Genomic DNA, 26,387 nt, shown 5'->3' on the forward strand with positions numbered 1-26,387 from the left:
TAAATAAAGTGAAAATGGCCATTCTCCCAAAACAGTTATACAGATTTAATGCAATCCTGATTAAAAAAAAATACCATCAACATACCCCAGAGATCTCAAGAAATCACTTCTAAAATTCATCTGCGGTGAGAAGAGACCTAGAATAGCAAGGAGAGTTCTAAGCAGCTAAGGTAAGGCAGGAGGCATCACAATCCTTGACTTGAAGTTATACTACAAATTTTGGTATTTCACTTCTAGGCATTTTCCCAGAGGAACTGAAAACATCGTATCACAGTGACATATGTGCACCCAAGTTTATAGCAGCACAGTTTGTAATACCCAGATATTGGAAACAAACTAAGTGTCCATCAACTGAGGAATGGATAAAAAACTTGTGGTATTTTTATACAATGATATACTACTCAGCTAGAAAGAATGATCACATTGAGATATTTATAAATAAATGGACACAGCTTAAGACCATACTCATAAGTGAAATAAATCAAACTCATATGTATAAATACCAAATAGTTTCCCTAGTGTAAGAAATGATAAGAATACATAAAAGCATGTGGTAATAATGATTCCCAATCATATTGGTTTGAAACCATATAAGGGGTTCACTCATTAATTTAAATGGTTTTAATCTGCGTTGTTTGATTTTATTGTCTTTGATAGTACAAATAGCTATTTTGAAGAAAACAAAACACCATAATAGCTAGTGCTGATTTAATATATTCTTGTTTTGAAGTCCCATCAAGCTGTTTTTCATCTGTTTCCATTAGTTTTAACATATTGTTATCTTATTGTAATTTAAAATATTTGATAGTATAAACAAATTTTTTGTAGACAAAGACATAATATAGAAACTGTTGTTCATTTTCTGTTAGCTGGTTCTAAATACCTTGTAATACTTTCATTCTCTTGAATGGTTTCACACTGTCTTGATATGTTTGATACTATAATACACAAAGTTATACTCAAATATTTCAAGGAAAGAGACACTATGGTAACTACTATTATGTCAGGTTATCTGGTGGTGAAACATTCTGATGCTTAAATTGTTCTGTTGTGACTTGTGTTGTTCTGTTGATATGTCCTCCTTTATCTCAATCTCCCCTTTTTTTCCTTTTTTTAAAAAACTTAATTTTTTTCTTATTATTTTTAATTAAGGGAAAAAATTTAAAAATAGCCATATATAGTAAATTTTTGTTTTCTTATTAACCTGATTTGAACCCCTGTATTGCTCTCCCATTATTGTTTTGACTAATTTTACTCTATTCTGTTTTGTTTGATAGTATCAAGTTTGAGGGTATACGCAACAACTTTGAAGGCAATAAGATTTACTATGATGCCCATTCTGGTTTGACTATTATCTTCTTTTGAAGTCCTCCAGTGTATAGGTTTTATTGATTTTGTTCTGTACTGTTTTGTTCAATTCTATTATACCAGATGATATAGTCAACTCTTTTTAAGATAGCAAGAGGCATAATGGTAACCACAGTTGATCACCTGGTATTCTGTTTTTACATCATGTGCTATGTCTATCCTTTGTTTTGACTGCCTGCTTTGTTTTGTCATATTTGGTTTTATTCTCTTCCAAAAAAATTAATAGGAACTATAGGAGTAATAAAACCCAAAATGTATAATTGTTATTGTAAATAATAGAGGAAAATAAAGTGATCTAAAGGATATAATTGTATGTATATTTAAGTGTGTAAGATAGAAAACCATATTACTAAGTTTTTGTTGGATATTGAACAGAACTGCTTGCCATCTCACTGTTTGAATGTCCACATTGTATGCTTTAATTTCATAATTTGAACAACTATTTCTAAGAGACAATATGTAATCTATTAACTAGTGATTTCTGACTGTATATTTTTTCCTGAAATTCTGTATTGCTTGTACCCTTTTGCTGTTTTGTTTTGGTTATTTTCTCTTTAAATAAAAAAAATAAAAATAAAAAGTGTTTTGCTTTGTTTCTTATTCAGTGGAGTACTACTTGGTCATAAATAAAAGGATAAACTTGAGACATTTATAGGTAAATGGAGGCAAGCTGAGACCATAGTCCAGTGAAACAAATCACACTTACATGTGTAAACATTGTAATTTCTCCCTTGTATGAGAAACTGAAAGAGTAAGCAAGGTCTAAACTGTACAATAGATTTTGTGAAATGGGGAGAAACTGGCCAAAAGGAAAAAAGGAACTAGGATATAGGGAAGGGGCAAGGGCAGTTTTGAAAAGGAAAATAAAGCAAGTCAATTACATTATTAGTGTCTCTTAGTCCATTAAAATGGAAGACTTGTGCTAATATCCATTGGAGCAATTTTTAGGTTCTTGTCTCGTACTCGGAGCAATTACTTTAAAGATAATATGTAATGTATTAACTATTGATATTTTCCCATTATTCTGATACAAAATTTTGTTTTACCTTTTTCCATAAAATAAAATAAAATATAAAGTGGAGTGATAATCTTAACACCGTTCCTAGAGGGAAGTATTACCTGGATACCAAAGTCAACAGAAAATCCAGGAAAAAAAAAAAAAAGAGGATTTCAAAATGTCCTAAAGAACAAAGAGATGAAAAATGATCAATAAGATTTAAAAAATGCAGGAAAATCATCAAGAAAGATATATACCATGGTCATGAATCATCTCAGGAATTTAGGGCAGTCAACATATGTAAATCAATAAACGTAATATCCCATATCAACAAAGCCAAACACAAAATATATGATCATATGAACAGACATAGAAAAAGCATTTCACATAATATAACACCCATTTGTGTAAAAATCCCTACAGAACATTGAAATAGAATGATTTTATCACAATCTGATAAAAATGAACTGGGAAAAATCAACAGCCAAAATCATACTAACTGGACAAAAGCCTCAAACCTTTCACTCTAAAATCAGGAACAATATAAAGATGTCAATTGTCACCAATGTTAATCATTATTGTTCTGGAAACATTAACCAGACTGAGGTAAAAAATAAAAAAATAAGAAAGATACTACAATATTTATATCATATCATACCATATCATATAAGAAAGATGTTAAAATATCATTGCATATGACATGCTGCTCTACATAGAAGACTGCAAAAACTTCACCAGAAGATGTGATTTAATGTAGCTAGATTCACAGTCATTACTCAACAACCTATCACATTTTATATGCAAATAACAAATACACTGAGAGAAAAACCAGGAGAACAAAACTTTTTGTAATACCATCCAAAAATTTAAAATAACTAGGAACCAGTACTTCTTATAGGAAACTATATGAAGTGAATCAAAGTGGAAGTCAGAAAGTGGAGATATCAGTTGCACTTGGATAGAAAGAAATAGTACAATGGAATGGCCATAATTCCAAAATTTTTATCTAGATCTAATTATTATCAAAAGTCGTGTAGCATATCTCACAGAATTAGAGAAAACCATCTTGGAATTCATTTGAAACCACAAGAGACTGAGAATAGCAAAGGAAATTCTGAGCAGCAAATGGAAACCAGGTGGTGTCACAGTCCCTGACTGAAATAGTTCTACAAAGCTACTGTGATCAAAACAGCATGGCTACTAGCAAAAAAAGGAAATCCAAGGATAAATGAAACTAGTTAAATGATACAAAAACAACTCCTAGCACATTGTGCAACCATATCTTTGATGATGGAGCCAAACACCTCACTGGGATAAAGATAGATTCTTTAACAAGTGATGCTAGAAAATCTGGCCATTCATATACGAGAGAATAAAAGTATGCCTATGTATCTCACCATACATCAAACTAAAACCAAAATAGATCAATGATCTAAATATTAAAACAAGCACTAAATCTATTTGAAGAGAGAATAGGTTGAATGCTTGAAGACATAGTTTTAGGCAAAGACTTCACTAACAAAACCCCAGTCACATCTGTTCCTCAGACAATGGACTAATATTTCAAACTCATAAAGAACTGATAATAAATCCAATCCCCTAATTTAAAAACCCAACATAAAAATGAGTGTCTGAGATGAATACCTACTTTACAAATGAAAAATTACAAATTGCAATTAAATAAAGGAAAAAGTGTTTAACAGCACTGGTCATTCTAGAGATGCAGACTAAAATGATGCTGAGATTGTCTCACTCCATAAAGAATGACTACTATTAAGAAATCAACCAATAACAATGCTGGCAGGTTGTGGGGATACAGGAATACTTTTCTTCTATCAATGGCAGTGTAGACTGGTGCAACCACTGTTGAAATTAATGTGGAGATTGATCAGAAAACTTAAACCAGAGATTCCATTTAACCCAGCTGTTCACCTTCTTGACATATTCCCAAAAGATTTAAAAACATTATAGCATAGTGATATGTTTATAGCAGCACAGATTGTAATTAGTAAATACTGGGAATAGTCCAAATAGCCATCAAACAATGAAAGGACAAAAAGGATGTGAATCATTTCTACCTAAATGGGCACATCCTGAGACCATTACTTAAGTCAATAAATCAGAAACATATGTTCAGACATAGCACTACTTTGCTGGTATGTGAAATTGTAAAAAAAAAAAGATCAAAATCCATAAAAGATATTGGGAAATGGGAATGAAATGTTCAAATGGGATTGGAACAAGGAAAATGGGAGGGTGAAAAGACAGAAGGGACAAAAAAAAGAAGGTAAAAATGCTTTTGTAAACAAGTAGGAAAAGAGGAGCAAAAGCGAGGATAAGAAAATGAGGAGAAAAAGAGATGTACCATGTAAGAGTGCTGAGGGATGCAGTGCCTGCCTGGAAAGCAAGGATCCTGAGGTTGATTCTCAAAATTCACACACACAAAAAAATATTCCATGAATATGTACAAATTCCCTATGCTGAATGTCATTGTGTGTATCTAAAATTTACCAATACAATAAACTTTTTAAAAGAAAAATATGAATATACAAATGACATCTCACACAAAGAAAACTGGGCTACTAACTTGTGACATAATGTTAAATCTCAGTAGTTAGCAAAGAATGCAAAATAAGGCCAACATTAGAATAAGTTTGTTCCCATTTAAATTTCAAAAAAATAAGAGACAGCGCTAAGGACGGGAGATGGTCAAAGGAAAGGGAAAAAAAAGTTTTTAAAACAATAAAATGGAAAATTAAGAAATACAAGAAGAGGGGTTGAACGGAGTGGAGGAGAATGAGAAAACAAAGAGGAATCAATAAATATCATGCAAAAAATAAATATCACAGAAAGGTACAAACTCCCTTTGGTGAATATGATCATTATTTATTTCTAATTTGTCCCAATAAACTTAAAAAATAAAGCAGCTGACAAGATTTTTAAAAATGAAAGTTCTTGCATATTCCCTTACTAATGTGTGCGTTACCTTTCAAAAACTGATACCTCAGTCATGTGCTGATAAATATGTAACAAATGACAATCAGGGAAGCAAGTCCTGCTTCATAGCATTTCCTAATTTCGACAGCAAAACTGGTGATAAACTCTTTCGGATGCCCAATTTCAAGCTACTAATATGCTTGAAAGCATCATGGTTGTCTTAGGTGAGACAGTACAGACTGTCTCTAAGACATCATTGTTCCAGGGTTGAATTTTGGAGAAAAAATAAAGGGAGTAAATTAAATTGCTGACAGGAGGCCAGGTGAGGGCAGGAATTGAGAATGTATAAAGCCATGAAATATCAATTAGAAAACATTGCCCAAGGTTAACCAGGGCATGCTTGGTCTTCTAGTATTTCACCCACTTTCCCCATCTCAGAAGTACTTGTAGCTCACTATTTTAACCATCTTTCTCTAGCTGCTGAGGATCATGGCTTCTTAGTAGTTCTGCACTGGTGTGTAGACCTTATATTTGAAAGCGAAGGAGTTAGCAAAGAGTCAACACCCTAATTCAAATTAATCACTCCACTATTTTAACTATGACTCTGCTTCTACTTTACTTTTGACACTTGAACATTTGAACAAGGAAACTTTTTCTTTGGGAAAATTGCCACTAACAAGTAATTTTATTTTTATCACCTAGAGTTTCAGAAAAATTACAGGACTTCCTTCTGACTCCGTGTCTATGCCTCAGAATGAAGTTTAACATGCGACCAAGATCATTCAGCCAATTTACCGTAACTGTCTTTATGTCTGTACTTCTCAACACTAACCAAATTCTTGGAAAGTATATAAATTCTTGGAAAACAGAGGCAATGTCCTGTCATTAGGGCATAGTACAGTGCCTGTGCCATCTGCTCAATAAGAGAATTAGTGAAATATTGTAGCACATTTAGCTCTCACTAATGTTCTGTCAGATAATTTTGAAATGAATACATATTCTGGTTGGCATGGAATATGTATTTTACTCTTTGCTTGTTTTCTTCAGTGAAAGGTCACAAACCTGTATCTATTCAAGTGCTAGATGCCAGGAAAACATATACTACGTTTAATAGGAGTTTTAGGAACATAATCAGCTAAGTTTACCACATAAAGAGACAACTCCAGAATATTATGATGTGTAATTATTTTGGAATACTCACTCCTTCTCACAGGTATTAACACTTCCATATAGAATATGAATATAAAATACTTACCAGTTATAGAAACACCTTGAACTTGATTGGTTAAATTAGCTGGTTGATTGTTTTCTTCATCTGTCTGGAGTCCCCGCAAAGATGCAAAAACTTTCCTTCTTGGTTTCTGTGGTTCATCTGGACTCCGAGGTAGGAATAAAGAATGGTATGGAAGAAATAATGGAGAGCAGTCCAGACATAAGGAAACCAAGCCACCAAGCACCAACCCAACGGGCATCTTGGGGAGTTATTTTGATGCTGCCTAGAATAAATAATTAGAAGACAGTAAAAAAATCATCCCTCAATAACCTAAGATATGGTAAAATGATAATAATTGTTTTTCGCTATAGAAGAACGAAGTCAACCTCAGTTCTAAGGTATGATTTTATCATATTTCATCACCTCTGAAACTGGACCAAGTCTAACAACTGAATACATTAATTAAAAAATTTCTATTATCCAAGAATCAGTCATGATGTTGTTGTCAACAGTCTGAGTTTCCATACATAAACTCTATGACTTTTTATCAACATCACTGATAATCTGCTTACACTGGGTATTTAAGCCTGAAAATTATTTTAAAACCATTAAAACTATGTGAATTCTTATCATTCTCTGAAAACATCTATCAATACCATGCGCTGAAGTCAAGAATGTACAGTAATGAAACTGACAGTAGTTTTCAGGAAATACTCAGAGCCACTAGAAAGGCTTCTTCCAACCCAGAAACCTGCATTTATGCATTTAAGGTTGAAACTGGTGAAAACTATACTCAATGAAAATAAGTTTAAAAGCAATTTAGAAAAGTTAGACTCTCAAGATAAATTATATTTAGCCATATTTTTTATGCTATATTGCTCTAAAAATCATTTCTGAGTGATATCTTAATGCTGTATATCAAGTGAAAAAAGCTATTTTGGTAACTTTAAAGTGGTTTAAGTATTAGGAGAGAACACATGAGGCAATAGCAGGGTGGCAGAAGAGGAAGCCATAAACTGTCTTCCCACCACCAGATAAACTGATGGTACAGCAATGCACAGTCCATGGTCAGCTCCTTGCTTCTGGGTTTCTGGTGAGGCTGAATTTCATGGCCAAAGATTGTGGTGAAGCAAAACTGCGTATCTCCTGGTCATAACTAGAAAACAAAGACCCCCAGAGGCAGGGTCTGAGAAACAGATGTCCTCCAAGGTCTCATTCTTCTGACCCAGTACCTGCAATTGCTCCACTCCTGCATTTCTATCACCTCCCAATACTTCCATCAAATTATGCATCCATCAATGGATCAATCAATCAATGAAGGGACATCCTTCATGATCTAATCATTTTCCAAAATCTCCACCACTGAACACATAAGCCAAAGACTGGGGATATAGCTCAGTGACATAAGAGCCCACGTAGCAAGCGCAAGGTGATGAGTTTGATTCCCAGTATTTAAAAAACTCATTACGCAGAACGCATGATCCATTTGTGAAGCCATGGGCACATCAAAGGGATTGCACTTCATAAACTCTTCATTTTTATTTCAGTTGAAATCTTGCAGACCAAAATAGAGTGCAAAGATGTACTCAAATTGCTGAAAGAGAAATTCTTTCAAGCAACAATCCTACAGTCCTCAAAACTGTCTATGGAAAATGGAAAGTTAAAAGCTTTCCTAAACAAAACCTGAGGAAGTTTAGTCAGTGTTTAAATTAAGTTAAAGATACTCATCAAGAGATAGAACATGTAAAATAAAGTGAGTTTGGGGGTAAAATGATGAACCTCAATTTTGGCATGATGAGTTGTAGGTGTTTATATGACAGCTTAGAAGCACGAGATGAGCAAGTACTGAAAATATCAATGGAAGAAATAGTAGAAACATTCAAATTAGAAATAAATTAGTTAGACACTCATTCCATTCAGTGAGGAACAGAATCTAACTTTATTATGGTTGAAAGGTAGAAAAGGTAAGAAAAGAAAGCTTCTATTTGTATTATGTTTTTCAAGGTGCTTGGTTCCAAAGAGAAAAACAGTAAAATAGCCAGAAAAGTATGTCGATTTAAAATATCTATAATCATTGTGTTTAGGCTTACATACTGAAAATCATTTTACATAAGTCATTCATAATATTTATTTAAATTTACATATTTATTAAAATTAAGTCATGAAAGATAGACAGGCAGGCAGGCAGAAAGGAACGAAGGAAAGAAGGAAAAACAGGAAGGAAGGAAGGAAGGAAGGAAGGAAGGAAGGAAGGAAGGAAGGAAGGAAGAAAGGACGGACGGAAGGAAGGAAAGAGGGAAGTAAGAGGAAGGCAGGGAGGAAGAAAAGAGACTCACAAAGGTTTTATCTTGAGGATGAAAAGAGGGTGAAAATGTAAAGAGAAAGGAGCTGAATAGATCAGGCAAAGTATTTATGGAACTTAATCTTGGAAGGGGCAAAAAGGAGGAGTCCAAGGTCTAGTAGTATATACTGCCATCAACTGAATATGGATACGTTTTCCAGTAGAAAGAAAGATGAAAACAGATGTAGTACAGGTTGTATTGGCTGGAAGCAGGCATTCAGTTAGAGGAAGCTTACACATCATTGCCACTATCTCTTGGATTCATGAAGGAAAGTGCTCTACGTAGAAGGTCATGATGTAATTTATGTGAACAATCCTTTACTGACTTGCTCCATGGCCTGTTCTGGAAGCTCCCACAAACAAAGGTCTCTGCCAGGACCAGACTAAGTGACCAAAATCCAAAGTGCACAGTGCAGCCCTCAGATGACTCCAGCTATCAGTCAGCCCTGCAGCCTCACATCAGCTTTAGCAAAGCAGCACTAAGTTATCCACTTCAATGCCCAATCTACCATCAACTGTATTGCAAGTTTACCAGAATGCATAGTCACTTCTGAGGGAAAAACGTTTTAAGTTTTTTTTTTTTGATGAAGTAAACTAAAACAAAATAGCTACATTTTCTCATTACATACTTCACTGTACAGTATGATACAGTAGGAGCCCAATTCCATCTTTGTTATGATTATGAATGTATTTTTCCTAATTTGTAAATTTGAAAAATAGCAAGCAAAGGATTATTGGAAGAGTGAATTCAATTACATGGTGCAATAGTGTTATGTACTTGAGTGATTCAGTCATGTGACCCTGTTCTGTTTGTACTTACTCACATCTACATAGCCGATGTCCACATACATTTTAGCAATCAGAGACCCCATGAGAGCGCCTATAATTAGACCAATGAGTCCTGATGAATTTACAACACCTGAAATAGTACAAAACAAATATATCTGATTTCTGATCCAACACATTTTTAGAAGTAGTATTATACATTTCTCCAAATCAATTTTGGTAGGTGAAAAGAATAGTAATAATGATAATAGTAGCATTGTTGTTTCTAGGGTAAAACAAAAGAGAATTCTCATTTGATTTAACATTTCTGTGCATTACCTATGTAAAGAGAGGACTGTCCTTCTTTTGCAAAGTCATCAATATAAGAAATTCCTAGTGGTGTTATAGGGGTTTCCCCTATTCCACGTAGTACGTTACCCATCAGGACATAGATCCACATGTATGACTTAGATTCCTTCTCACAGCCTACGTAGAAAGATAGTATTTTATTTAAAACAATACTTTTAGCATTCTTATCATGAACTCCATTAATTGGGAACACTAAATATATTTCTTTTTTTTAATTTTACACTATTCACAATCACTTTGTAGAGTCTGAAACTACAGAAAATAACCATGCAAAAAAGAAGACAAGCAAAACTATCAGAGATTCTACTAAATAGGAAAACTCATGCTAAATGTTTGTTATGTATCTTCCACATGTAAGTGTACATAAAATATATATGATACTCACTTGTATATACATGCATATGCATTATAGACTTAAATATTCAGTTCATATTAAAATCTGCTTTTATAACACTATTTTATAACAGACTCACCATATGCTTCCCTTGTGTCGTCTTTTAAACAAGAATTTTAACTAGTGTGTGCTACCCTATTGAATAATTTCAGTCAATCATATATTGTTATGAACAAAGTTTTATGGAAACACAGTCACATCCATTACTTACACATAATCAGTGACTCATTTAGAGTTACACTGTGTTACAGCTGCAGAGCTGAGTAGTTGTGGTGGACTAGATGGTCCCCAAAATCTAAATATCTATCTGCCTGTTTGCAAAAAAGTATGCCAGACACTGAATAGATGGTCTGTGTATTATTTCCAAGTACAAAAATCAAAACAAACTTTCTGCATACATATTAGGTATTAGGAAAAATATATAATTTTAAGCTTGAAACTATACATTGAAGAATTTAAGACTCAAGAGTTTAAAAATAGTCTGGGCACCATTGTCTGTGAAAGTCCTGAAAACATTTGTAAAAGATCAGCTTCAGTGGGATTTGGGAATATATTTTATGGAGGAAAACTATAAGCATTTCTAAACTGCTAACAAGGTGGAACTGAAGCGTAAGAGCAAACACAGTGCTTACGTGTAGACAAAACTAAATACCTTATAAAAATACAGAAGCAAAAGTGACTCTGTGTTATGGGAACACTTTTGCACATACTGCCTTCTCAGTATTTTTCTGTGTCTGATAGCTTTTTCTTCTGGTGTCAATTCTTTAGCTTTCTTACAATCAACCAATGCATGACCATATTCTTTTAATCCTTGCCATCTGTGAGCTCTGGGGTACAGCACTGTGTCACTTGTTATAAATGCTTGAAATTTTAGAAGACTTTTACAATTACTCTTAATTCTTACCTTTGCTCACTATTTCGGATGTTTCAGTGACTGACGTAGTTTGATTAATTAAACAAGTGGATAGTGAATTCTCTGAAGTATTATTAACATGGGTTTCTGTCGAATACCTGTACCTGTGAAAACATTGTTACCTTTAAATTGTTTTGAAATTTATTTTAATTTAAAGGGAAAAAATCAAATGAACAATTACAAAACAGACATCAATGTGATTGTTATATAAAAGCCTGCCTTTTTTACATAGAGTACTTCTGAGCAACAAAGAAAGATAAACTTCAGGCACTTCTGGGTAAACATACACAACTCAAGACCATAATCCTAGGTGAAATAAATCAGACCTGCATGTATAACCATGTGATATATGTATAAACATCATATCATCTCACTAGTGTGAGAAGCTGAATAAGTAAATAAGATCTAAAATGTACAAAAGATATTGTAAAATTGGAAGAAATAGTTCAAAAAAAGAAACATTTGACAAGAAGGAAATGGGAAAGGAAGGGAAAAGAAAAAAGATACATATGTATATGTATCTATATATACATGTATATATAGCTAACATATATATATATATATATATATATATATGTATGTATGTATATATAGTTGTTGAAATAGAGACCCTATCTCAATAAGGCAAAAAATACATAAAATAATTTTTTTCTTATTTGTTTATATGTGACATATTTTATTTTACCAAAATCATGAGGTATTTTTTCCTTTATTTATACTTCCTCTTTCTCCAAATCACCAGACTGCTTATAGCAATCTTCCAACCTGTGTTTTAGGAGAGATCCTGAATGCAAGTGAAATGTTACAATCCTCTAAGAAAACTCCCCAAGCTAGGGAAATTGCTATCTTGTTCTCATCCTGATTATATTCTGGTAAAGACATGAAGCATCTTGTAAACTCTGGAATCTCTGAATTAACTGGAAAGATGATGATCACAAGCTGAAATGCATGAATATGTATGATAAGATTTTAAAAACTTTAGAGCAGGGTTCTTTAATATATAGTTCATATTGATTCATTTACATTATCTGTCAACAACCTGATTTGCTTTTGTTCATTGATATACACCCTCTAATATTCAATTCTTCAAAACTATACAAAAATCTAATATACTGTAACTTGATGAGGGAAGATTTGATAAGATTAGCAGAAATGGAATTAGACTAGGGACAAATGCTGTTATACAAAGATTTTGAATTTTCCTATATCTCCAATGGCAGTAAAACTGTATGCCAGTCATTAGGCACCACTCAAAAAACTGGAAGTAAGTAAACGGCTTCTGTAGTTAGGGAATTGCATACATTCTAAATTAACTATACATGATAAAAATATAACTTTGTTATATGAAGTACTTGATTGTCATTTTAAAAAAGGTTAATCAGTTTTGTCTGATGGTAAGTAGTATCATAGACTCAACCACAAATGTAAAAGTCACATGTAAGATGAATTTTAATGATGAACAGAAGTTTCAAAGGTACATCAAAAGGACAAGCATCCAAGGTTGAAAATGCAGTCTGTATGTGATTATGACATGGTGGTGCATCTGAAGCATTCAAGTGTGATTTCCAATTAAGCACAGCAGTGAAGATGCATCTAGGTCTAAAAATGAGAAGTAGTGTCACAGAGATAAGCTCTTATAGAAGTCAAGTGGAGAAACATGGAAGTTAACATGGCAAGCAACAGGACTGATTGTTGCTACGGCAGTGAGTAAGCCTCTTTGTTCACAATGCATATTTTGCTCTCCTTCAGTAGTAACTGAGGCTGATTTTTAGGTGAGAATGTGACCAGTTGAAAATGCATGACTGTGTGTGTGAATTAGAGCTAACTTGCAGGCATTGTGAAGTTGATATAGGTGTTACACTTCTGAAATATCTCCCAGATCTCGTCCTGTGCACACTTTCTGTGTCTTCTTCTTCTTCTTTTTCTCTTCCTAGCTACTGCTTCCTGGACCAACAACAACATGAGGAAGAGCAAGATGAAGCAAAGAAGCAGCAGCAGCAGCCAATCTAGGGCAGATTTTCACGTTAAGTGTGAGGTGCAGACTAAGCTTCAATCTTATGTGAGCAGTTGCTACTTTAAATTCTTACTCATGTGAATCTGATTCTAATCCCAGACACACAGTGATCTCAGAAAGAATGACCTTGGTGGAAGTGGGAAAATCCACACCTCAGGGCATTGAATTGTAAAGGCTTCAGAGTGTAATTTATGTCTCACATGATTAAGAAATGAACTTTGATTCTCAAAATGGTGGCCTTATAGGTAGCAGGGTAGAGAGCCTCTCTGAGAAAAACAACACAGATGCTAGAATTTAACAACATGCAGAAGACCAGATGGAAGGAGAGGGATTCTTATGACTCAAAAAGAAACTGAGGAAAAAGAAAAAGAAAGACAGGGAGGAGAATCATGGATGAAAGCCTTGAACCAGACATGCTCATAGGACCAGTCCCACACTGTGCTGGGCGAGCCAGGGAGTCAGATGATTCATGGTCACACAGAAGTTGGGGCTGCTGAAATTGGGAGTTGATGAGTCCAAGGACCTTGGTGGGAGGATGCGGCACAGCACAGAGTGGATCCAAGGTGGAGAGCTTCATTAATTTGCAGTGAGTACTGTAAATTGGGTCCAGCAGTGGGTATGGCCAGCTGGAGCACATATTGGAGTTGGGCAGGGCAGTCCTGAACCTGGAACCGCAGTGGCATCAGTCAGCAGCCCCTGTCCCAAAGAGGACTGGTGGGATCTGCTTGGGCTGGTTCACACCACTGGTCGGGACCCAACAGCCAGAGATGAAACTGTCCTGAACCTGTCACATCAACATGGCACAGACTAACATGCTGAAGGCACTCACCAGTTGACTGGCTCAGAGAAGTTGGGCTAGCTCAAATTGTAGTCACTGTGTGCACCTCAAAAATGGCAAACTGGAGAGGGCATCAAGCCCCCAGGCAGCCCGATTCAGAAAAATTGTAAGCAATATGGATAGTGCCTGAGACCTCCACCTGTCTGAAAAAAACCAGAAACATGACAAGACAAAGAAAGAAGAAAAAGCCTCCAGGTGATGGTCCTGAAAAATAAGTCCAGCAGAGGTAAATACAGAAGAGATACAGGGCAGAAATCATGCAATATCGGCCACAGCATCAGCGGACATAAAGAAATGTCTTCGTGACTTCACATACGAACTTAAAACTAAAATTCTAATCTAAGTGAGGCAACATATAAAAAGATTAATAAAAGAAACACTAAGCCCCTCTCAAGAAGACACATATGAAAGAATGCAGGAACCCAGAAACAGAAGAGAAACCTTTGGGCAAGAATATAAACAAATTCTAGAATACATGAAACAGATCCATAGAGATTACCAGGGAATTGAAAGGTGGCAAAATCCCTTGACAGAAACTAAAGTTAATATTTCAATAGTAGAAGATAGATTTGCAATGTGTGATCATGAAAGAAAAGGCCTGTTAAAAATAACAAGGAACCAGGAAGTAACAATACAAAGCCTAGAAGATGACGAAAGGATCTATAACTTAAGAATAAAAAACATGAGTGAAGAAGTAGGAGTAAACACAAATGAATTACAAAGGCTATTCACAGAAATAATTAAGGAAAACTTCCCATGCATAGGAAAAGGAAATGATATCCAGATAAATGAGACATACAGGACTCCAGCCAGCTAGAACCAAAACAGGTATACACCCAAAAATATAATGATCAAGATCCCAGAAATTCACCACAAGAACAGGATATTAAAAGAAGTCAGAGAAAAGAAACAGATTACCTATAAAGGAAAATGTATCAAAATCATGACAGACATCTCAACAGAATCTATCAAATCAAGAAGAGCTTGTAGTAAAGTAGTCCAAGGCCTGAAAGAAAATAACTTCCACCCAGATTGATGTATGCTGAAAATCTCTCTCAAAATTAATGGAGCAACAAGACATTTCCATGACAAAGAGGAACTGTGGGAGTTTGTGGCCACCAATCCAACCCTACAAAAAGTACTGAAGGACATTCTAGAGACAGATAGAAAAAAAATACCAGAATTCCAGCAGCAGTGGCACAGAGGATTCAATGAACAGAACAGACAGTGGAATGAAGAAGAAATGTGTACAAATAATAGCAAAAAAATGGAATAGCAGAGATGGGGCAGAGAAGTTTGGCAATGATCTCTAATACTGATGGCCTTGATACACTAACAAAAAGAAACAGGCAGAGTAATCAGCAGATACGATCCATCAAGATGCTCTGAACAGGAAATATACTCTACCTCAAAGAGGGTTCGTACCAAAAATCAAAGATGAGAAAACAATTCTCTGTGTGGCAGGTAACCAGAGAGAAATAGGGACAAGTCATCCATAGCTGTCAATAGGTTGGAAAGTCATGACAATTTCGTGCAGTGGGAAACTACTCAGCTATAAGGAAGGAAACCCTTGAGGCTTTAGTAGGTAAAGAAACACAGCTCAAGATCAAGCTCAGGGTTAAAAAGGCTCAGCACCTCTTAGATAGATAATGGGTTGCCCCCGTAATCTAAAACTTAAAGGAGTTTGGGGGACTCAAAATATACAAAGCACCCTTAGAAAGAGAAATGGGAGGGCTTGTCTAAAAAGGAGGGCAGAAGACATTGTTAATAGTGTATCAGGATTTAAAACCCACATTAATCTTATTGCTCTGTTTAGTTTGATTTTATTCTGTTCCTGTCTGTCTACCATTACTAGATTTGGGGTAAAGACTGCTATCCCATATACTTAAATATGTATATTTGAATATCTCTCTCTAAAAATAGCGGGATATTCTAACTTAAACTGAAGCCCTGTATTACTCACATTGTCTTATTATGACTGATCTTATTTGAATCTGGTTTGATACACCACTGTTTTGTCTTTACTGATTTTATTCGAATATGGCATGCTTGATAGTATCAAGTCAATCAGTAGAGGCAACTACTCTAAGGATGATAACATGCAATAACATGCCCATTCCAATTTGATTATTAACTGCTTTTGAAGTCCTATAATGTCTCCAATGTTGTGTTTTTATTAAAATTGCTATGTAATGATATGTTCAATTATATTATGCCTGATGATTTAAACACTTCTAATGAAAATAACATGAGATAGCATATCAGCTATTGTAGACCATCTAGTATTGTGGTTTTATATGCCTTTTCCACTTTATGTTTTTCTAGGAATTTGTTTTGTTGTTTTGTTTTGATATGTATTTCCATATAATACATAAAAGATAGGTATACATGTAGAGGTTCATATGTGTAGAATTTCTAAACGATTTATGGGAACAGATTATATAATGCACAATATAATGAACAAATACTCTGAAGAAGAAAGACACTGAGATACCCAGTGCTAATTCTGTGGCATTATGATATAAAATCTAGCAATACTATTATTCAATGTTCAGAATGATATTAGTCTAGTCTCTTATGTTTAATTTCAACATATATGAAGATATGGGCAGCTACTTTGAAGAGAATGAGAGACATTATGGCAGGCATTGTTGACTTCCTTATTGTCTGGCTTTGATGACCTAAAATGCCTTCATCATCCTATTCTGATTAGTTTAGCACTGTATTGTGCAGTATGAATTCACTATGTGTGAAAATGTGGACATCTATGTGGACAAAACAATAGAAAATATGATAGACAGTCAAGATTTCCAGTGGTCTTGCTTTGAAACCTGTGTTTCTTAAAATTGTTTCCTTATGCTCTGTTTTGCTCTGTTTAATTTTACCCTCTTAAAATAAAAAAAAAAATAAAGGATTGAACGTCATTGTTATACCAAAAGATTCATATTGTGTTTATTTCTTATAAAACTATAGACATTATTTAGTGCTAAGCACATATAAATCTATTAAAGCTATGATGAGTACAATGATTGATTATTACATCCAAAATATATCCATATATATTTAAATATGTATATTTGAATATCTCTCTCTAAATAAAGAACTACCCATTTAAGTGTAATAAAATGAAAGAGTACACTAAAGTACATAACAATAAGTATGAACGTCACAGAGCTGTTTGACACTTACCTTCCCATGAAGAAATGAGGTAAAGCAGTCAAAATACTTCCAACTCCCATTACAACACAACCTAATCCAATTAGCTTTGGTCTATGTAGTTTAGATCCAAAGTAACTTACAAACACGATCACAAACAAATTTCCTAGAAACAGAAAAAATTATATTGGCATAATCCATCACAGAAAATAGTGACTGAGCCTAATTTTGGAGCCAAAAAACTAGAGGACTAAATATATCCAAATTGAGGACAAATATGGTACTTTCTTAACAATAGATAATTTAATTGAGTTGTAACTCAATGTATATTAAACCAGTTACAGGAAAGTTGGGCAGAACTAATAAAAAATAGAACAGACATTTTTTAAAAGAATATAAAACACCACACAGGTTTTTGGATTTAGAAAAAAATAGAGTAGATTTTAGAAACTAAAGAAAACAATTGAATATTTGGAAATATTATTGAGTCAGAATTTTAATGAAGAATTGGAAAAGGTTAGACTGCATTGAAAAGAAAAGGTGGGGAGAAAAATTTTCCTGACCTAAGGGAAAGATATTCATTAATGCATTTGGTAATGCAATTCAAGAATTCTTTAAACTTCTATTATGTATAGTGTCCTGAGACAGAAATAACATTATGAATAAATTGTGGTGTCTGTTCTTAAGATATTTTATATTGTTGTTATAAAAATATATAGTTGTGCAGATGTAGTATTTGAACAAAACTGGAGAAGTTAGAAAATTTAGGGACATATTTGCAGGAGGAGAGACCACTTGGGATACACCAGTAAATTATCTACATAGAAAAGAAGAAATGGAGTAGTCCAAGTGAGCGAGACACCAAAAATTCTGTTCCATAGGTAGCCACAGTGAACAGACAGCATCCAAGAAATAATGAGTATTTGATTAAAAAAGGGACACATAACCACAAAAATGATTAAGCAGATAATGAAAGACAAGAGGAAATATTTCAGTATTAAACTATAACAAATGAGACACTGAAAAGATTTAGTTAGTATCCTTGAAGATATAAGAGAACTCTCCATAAAATCAAAACTGGACATCTAAAAACTAAAAGTATCATGAATTTAAAAAATTAGGGAAAACCTTACAATTAGAAGATCATATGAGAATTTGACTGACAGCAGAAGTGAACACTGCTGAAACCTTTAAAAAGATAGACAATCAGAAAGAAAATGATTTTAATAATTCAGAAAATTTATTATTAATATATAGCTGTTTCAGACAAAAATAAATAACAAAGTAGAGCAGGCAAAATAGAAACAAAATACATTTCTCATGCTAAACAAATACCTAAGCATTCAATGAATCATTTTTCCATTTCAAGCGATAAAAGGAAAAAGAGAGACCTAAGCAAATGGTGGCAAAGTTTCTGAGATTCAAGAATAGGAAGGAGATTCACACAATTATAACCAGATATACTGGTTATAATTTCTCACATTCAACATTGACTGTTATGAACAATAAATGAATATCTAAAAAAGAGTTAATAAAATTATTTTCAATTTTGTATTCTATGCCTCGTTATCACATGATTATGTTAGTAAACTAAACACATTTCCAAGAAGCAGTTTATCTGTGTTACTTTTCTCTCATCACTGAGACAAAATACCCAACACTCAAAATTATACAAGGACAGGTTCATTTAGCTCAGAATTTGTGGAAATTTCACTTTAAAATAAGCTCCACCCAAGACAGAATAGCATAGCACAGGAGCAACACTTCAAGGCAGCAGAAATCGGCAAAATCAACAAGAGCAAATAAGAGGAAGTAATCCTAGTTTTCTCCCTTTTATGGTAAGCAGACAATCCATGCCTGGGTGGGTATACAACTCACAGCATCTCTGTGCCATCCTCTTGCACAGATCCAGTATGTTTATAAAATGAGAACCCTGTATCCATGTTGAATCACTTAAATTTCTACACTTCTCAAGTTGATAAAACGAATATGCTAGAACAGTAAAGATATGTCTTCTATCCCCCAAGACGTAGAACTGCAGAGTCACTTAGTTAAGTGTTTAGATGCTCAAGTTGACACAGTGTATCAATTATTACACAGGGGACTGGACAAAAATCTCCTGAGTTCAAGTATTTTTGGCAAAAAATTAATACTTTGCAATATGCTCCAGAAAAACTAAAGATGGGAAATGAAGTCACCATATTCAAGAAGTAAGCAGAAAAACCATGACATTGTATAAATAAGTGCTACTGCACAGGTACAAAACCTGACAAAGATATTAAGAACAAATGCCTTGATTTAAAGACCCATACGATGAACTATTTTTAAAGTTACTGATACTCTTAAAGTTAAAATTCCAAATGCTCTCATTAACCCTGCTTGTGAGAGACTGAAGGACCTATAGAGTACACCATCATCTGAATCACAAAACTTCAGAATTAATACTATTAGTAATTATTAATACTATTAGTAATACATGTAATTACTATTAGGAATTAGTAATACTATAGGTAATACATGTGATTACTATTAAGATCCTCAGTTAAATGTTCTAAATATAGTTCAAATATAAATAGCAACCTTACAGGACATACTTGCAATCTACGCGGCAGACACAATTTGGGGCTACTACTAACTGCAAAATGATTACAAATTAGGGAAAAGGAGAAGAGGATAAACAAGGCATAGTGAGCCATTGTGATTGGCACATGAGACCACAAACAGATCAGGGAGGCTGGGCCCTGAATATCGGTGGCCCCATCAATATCGGGGTGGTCTAGATGGAACAAGAACAGAAGGAGGAATCTTGCTGGCACAGGCTTCCTGGGTCTTCCTTGTCCTGTTTCCTTCCTGACCTGAAGTAAGAAACATTCCTCTAACCACACACTTCCACTATGTTGTTCCTGTCTTTGCAAAAGCCCAAAAGCAGCACAACCAGCTGCCTAGGAACTAAAACTTCTGAAACCTTGAGACAAACTAGATGGTCATTTCTTTAAGTTAGTTTTCTAAAGTATGTGGTTAAAGTGACAAGAAACTGACTATGCTATCAATTCATAAAATAAGAAGCACTAATATTTGAACTAATAAGATTCATGAATATGGGATAAGATAGCAAATTACCATGAGGGCAATAAGGCACTATCTTCATGTTGTGCAAAAGAAGGAAAGAGAACACAGAAAGAAAGAAGAAAGACAGACAAGTCAGACAGGAAGGAAAGAAGGATGGAAGGAAGGAAGGATGGAAGGAAGGAAGGAAGGAAGGAAGGAAGGAAGGAAGGAAGGAAGGATAAAAGAAAGAAGAGAGAAAGAAAGAAAGAAAGAAAAAAAGAAAGAAAGAAAGAAGAAAGAAACAAAAATCAGCCTGAAACACTTAAAAGAGTAATAAAAATTGAAAAAAGTTTGTTCCAAACTCTTCCTTTCTTTCCAACTTATAAGAACCATGGTCCTTCCTTTGTATTCACTTGGGTGTGCTAACATTTGGTGCCGGGAATTTCTTTTCATTGGGTGCTATTCTCTACCTTACAGGATGCTGAGCTGCATCCTGGCATCTACCCCTGGTTACCAGCTGCACACACAGCCCAGAAGTTACAACAGCCAAAAAATGTTTACAAATTGGCCTTGAGGGGCTAATTTACCCCAGGTCAAAATAATAGGAGCAGAACACATATGAACATTTTCTTAGCACGAGCCTTTTAAAATAGAAATAAACATTACCAAATTCAAAGCTTCCATCAATGAAACCAACAACAGAAGAGGGTATCTCAAATCTCCTTTCTATTTGAGCGATGGAAGTTTTCATAGTGATGCCACCTAAAGCCTTGCAGAGATAGCTAAATGACAGAGCTGCAAAGAACATCTAAGAAAAAAAGGAAAGGGGAAAAAAGTTAAAAAAATAATACAAATACTATTTATATACACATTTCAAAATCTTTCTTTTTTATCTAAAAATGCCATTTTTAACATAAAAGGGTATATATCCTTCATTTTTAATGTTAGCATTATAGTGCACATAATTTTTTTCTTTTTTTATTTTATGAAATAATAAAACAAAACCTCATAACATAATAATAAGCAAACCATAACTAATATATTGTATATCATTCTCCTCAAGGTACAAAATATCAACAAAAAAGATTCTTATAAAGAAGAAACAACCAGATATTAGTATAAAGCATTCTTTCAAATTGGTGAAGACAAATAGAAGTCAGAATGAAACTAATTAGCATATAAATTAATAAATTTTGGAATAAATGCAATAGGTAATTTGGAGAGTCGTCTAAAACTCTCCCTACTTCCTGCTTAACTACTTTCATTTTTATCAAATATACTTTGTGTTTTTCATACAACAGAAACCATGTTGTAATTCAGCATGTATGTCTGAGTTACTTCACTTAATATTAAGTTCTCAGATTGCATCTATTTACCTAGAAATTCCTTAAGCTTATTGCTCTTTAGGGCAGAGTAGTATTTCATCACGTGTAAATATCACATTTTTCTTACTCTGCATCTGTTGGTGGAGATTTATGCTGTTTCTATTTTTGTTCTTCTGCTTCCATTAGTTCTATCATATAGTATCTTATTGGATTTTATCATGTGTAGTAGTATAAACGAATTTTTATGCACAGTAGGATAATATAGTATCCATTGTTCCATGTTATTTGGTTCTGAATGCCCTGTAATATTTTCATTCTCTTTAATGGTTTTATACTATTTTGTTATGTTTGATACTATTGTGTATGAAGGTATGCTCAACTATTTCAAGGAAAGAGACATTATGGTAGCTACTGTTATATAGGCTTGTCTTGTGTTGAACTATTGTGGTGCATAAATTGTTCTGTTCTGATCTGCTTTATTATGTCCTCTTAATCTCTTTAAAGTAAAAAAATTTTATAAAGATTTACACTGCTTCTAAGATTTAGTTGTAATGAATCGTTTCCATAAGTATGTATATGTATGCATTCCTGTATACTGATAATTTTATCTCTTTTGAGGAATTACCTGGAATGTAGATAGCTGGATGAAGTGGAATTTCTATTACTTGTTTTTTGAGGATGTTCCACACTGGTCTCTGGTTACAGCATCAGATTAGTAACTACATCAAAGTACTTAAGATTGCTGGTTTTTATTAATGTCATTAACTATCTTATAAAAAGAAAGATAATAGTTTCAGTTGAACATAATTTTCAGCTATATATTTCTAGGTAGATACTAGAGCCCAGCTGAAGGTAATGGCAGAATATTTCCAAAGTCAACATATCCAAAGAGATGGCTCTTGATGAATCTTCAAAGTAGCCAGGGGAAATTCCATGATCAATACACATGCCTGACAGTCAATGTATGTTGCAGGTATTTTACAGATACTTTACTTACTGACAGTTTAATTTTAACTTTAACATGTTTGATACTTGGTTCTCTCACACCTAGATTCACAACCATAAGCAAATCCCTTTTGATGCTTCATTAAAAACTCATCATATTATATAATGCATATGTGTGTGTGTGTGTGTGTGTGTGTGTGTGTATGCATCTCCAGTGCCACATGTCAAATCTTAATTTCCTGAGCAGTAGTATCTGGAGCTCGAGGTTTGGGAAGTTATATGATGATGATGATAGAGCCTTTATAACAGTGTTAGTTCCTCCATATAAGAGAAGTTCCATTTGAGAACATGGCATAAAGATAACAAGAGCTCAATACTGTTGATCTCAGACTTCTAGGAATGTGTGAAATACAGTTGTGTTGTTAGGTCACTTACTTTATTGTCTGAACTAAGATGAAGAATAACCCCTCATTACCTGCTGTGCTACCAATAGTCTACATGATCATGTATATCTTTGCTTATTGTAATAGCTCCTGGTAAACCTTTGAGCTTATGCTCTTGTCCACCTATGTTTGATCTTAACTTGGTAGCTAGTGAAGTCCTTTAATAATGAATAGATCATGCTGCTACATTTTACTATAACATCTAACTCATAGTATCTAGTCTTTCATTTGACCTAAAAACCTTCTGTGTGTCTTACATTTAACCATAGTTGGGAGTCATGGATTAATGCCCAATAAAACTCTTCCATGGCTGACAAGATCTGTTTCTTCTTCTATAGTGCCTTTCATTTATATACATTCTCACTGAAGAAGAAAAAGTTGATATGACTTGTTAAATAACAAACTTACTAGAAATAACTAAGAATTTTCTATGAAATAGAGAAAGTCACCAAATTTTATCAAAAATCATTATATTAGTCCCAGAAATTAAAAAAGAAAACCAAGAGAGAATGACATCAGGAGTGTGCTAGAAGAGGAAGCCTTTAATTTTGTCCCCCTACAAGGCACAGGGCTAACAAATGAACTAAATTCCCTTGTGAGCACCTCAGAAACCAATTTTACAGGCTTAATGAACCCAAGACTGGTAGAAACAAAAGTTTATGTGCATCATACATACATGCATGCATACAAAGTTTGAGAAAAATCCATGATTGTCTCTACCCTTTCATCAGAACACCTCACACTTCATTCTGCACAGTGTAGTTGGGAGGAAACATCTAACCCTATGTCTAGTGTTTTCTGCCCAAGAAACAGTTTCTATCTTGCTTGTATCAATACACTGTTAGGAACAGGTACCAGCTTAGGATATGATCGGGGTCTCAGAAAAAAGACAACCAAAAATGCGCATCATTTTGCAGTACCAAAGGATGATACTGGCATTTCAGCAGGAGCAAGTTTTCTATGCCACCAATGAGCCAGGACACTGCAAGCAGATATCAGGGAATGGTGCTTCCTGGAAGAAACAAACATTTTGCAGATAAAACATTCTACAGAAGCCCCACATGGGCAGAAATAAGTAGATACACTCAGAGGATTTATGATGGTGGATAGATAACAGCTGTCTATAGAGGCTCCCTGAGATAGTCAACTTAGAATTCAACGTAATAGAACGGGATTCAACGTAATTGAATTCAATGGGATCCCCAAACAGAGGGAGATGAATTCTCTCATCCCAAGAAGAAACTAAGGTGAGAAGAACCATCAAACATACAGTCCCAGTTCTATTATTGGAACAGCTAAAGGTTCAGGGTACCTGCCACAGCAGGTGACTTGCCAAGCCATCCAAGGTCCTACCACTTTGATTCACTGGAGGTAAAATCACATTGAGATCGGAGATTGGACAGCAGAACTGAGAGCTGAGCTGGCTGGGAACCTGCACTGACCTGTGGTGAGTGATAGGAGTGGAGCCATTCCACAGAAAGGGGGGTCCGGCTGATGACATTCTGGGATGGGGCAGGACTGGCAAGTACAAGGGGCAGCAGTGACATCAGTCAGTTGTTCCCTTCTGGAATGGGATTGGTGGAGCTAGCTAGACCTGGGTCACGTGACCTGGCTGAAACCCAATAGGTTATCCAAAATCAAGTCCCTTTGGGGGTGTCACACACTAACCACACTACCACAGTGAAGTCTCAGATGTTTGACTGATCTGGAGGAGACGTGGGGCATAATAATACAGTACAGTCTTTAACAACTTGACTGATCTCAAGGGGAGGGGCCACCATACACTGCCCCTGTCTGCACCTCAAAAGCATACGGCAGTGGGAAGGGTCACCTAGCCAGCATGCTTCAGAAGAATCATAACCAACAAAGAAAGAAACCTCAGCCTCCTAGAACAAACAAAAAAGATGAGAAGAGGAAGCAACAACAAAAAGTCCCCAAGTCCCAACCCTGAGAATATTGACACAGCACAGGAAAATACAAAGGAGAAAGAGAACAGCAAACAAGCAATATCAGACACGGCACCAGTGGACATAAAGAGATATTTTGGGATCTCATAGATGAGATCAAAAGTGAAATATTTAGTGAAGTAAAGCAAGATATAAGAAGATTAATAAAAGAGATGCTAAGAACCCATCAAGCAGACACAGACAGAAGAAGAGAGAAACTCACGCAAAGGAAAGAACCATTTCAAGAAGAATAAAGAATGTGAATGAAGAAGCAGGGGTACAAACAAATGAACTACAAAGGCTATTCACAGAAATAATTAAGAAAAACTTGCCAAACATAGGAAAAGAAAATGATATTCAGATGTATGAAGCATACAGAACTCCAGGCACCTACAACCAAAACAGAGCTACACCTAGGCATATAATAAGATCCCAGAACTCCAATATAAGAACAGAATATTAAAAGCTGTCAGAGACAAAAAACAGATTACTTACAGGGGAAAGCCCATCAGAATTATGGCAGACTTCTTGGCACAAACCATCAAATTGAGAAGAGTGTGGAGCAAAGTATACCAAGCCCTGAAGGAAAATAACCTCCAGACAGATTGATGTCCCCTAAAAAATTGTCTTTAGAAATTAAGGGAGAAACAACATGCTTCCATGATAAAGAGGTACTTGGGGAATTCGCAATCACCAATCCAACTCTACCAAGAATACTGCCAGGCATTCTAGAGAGAAAGAAAACTACTAGGATTCCAGGAACAGTGGCAGAGAAGCCTCAATGAATGGAGCAGAAAACAGAATGAAGAAGATAAGCAGACCACTGATGGCAAAAAAAAATCATAAAAGTTGAGGCAAAGAGGTTTGTTTAGAAACTCTAATATAGATGGCCTTGATACACTAAATTAAAAAAAAAAACACGTGGAGTAGATCAGGAGGCAGGTTCCACTGAGATGCTATTAATAGGATATATAATTAACATGAAAAAGAGTACATGGATTGAAAATCAAATATGAGACAACAATGCTGTATGTGACAGGGAATCAGAGAGTAATAGGAGCAACTAGACAAGTATTTGTGGATAGATTGAAAAGACAGGCTTTAACAGGTAAAGGAATACAATTAGAGATCAAGTCCAGGAGAGAGAAGGTTCAGAACCACTTAGGTAAATAACAGCTTGTCTCCCCCAATTTAAAACCAAGGGTCTTGGTCAGACCCAAAAATGCACAGTGTACCCTGGGGAAGTGAAAGGGGAGGGAGAGTCTTTAAAAAGATGGCAGCAGATACTGTTAATAGTGTATCAGGATTTAAAACCCACATTATTCTCACTTAGATAGATTTTTTTCTTTTATTTTGATAGATTTTATTCTGTCCC

At 34.7% G+C, this 26,387-nt stretch overlaps 1 pseudogene; it reads right to left on the reverse strand.

The window, feature by feature from the left end:
• LOC100718861 (solute carrier organic anion transporter family member 1B3-like) overlaps positions 1-21,161 on the reverse strand; it is a 64,011-nt pseudogene extending 42,850 nt beyond the window's left edge.
• Positions 21,162-26,387: the final 5,226 nt, after the last annotated feature.

Source organism: Cavia porcellus, unplaced genomic scaffold (genome assembly GCF_034190915.1).
Source record: "Cavia porcellus strain 051 isolate PalLab524CR breed Dunkin Hartley unplaced genomic scaffold, mCavPor4.1 scaffold_27, whole genome shotgun sequence".
Lineage (NCBI taxonomy): Eukaryota > Metazoa > Chordata > Mammalia > Rodentia > Caviidae > Cavia > Cavia porcellus.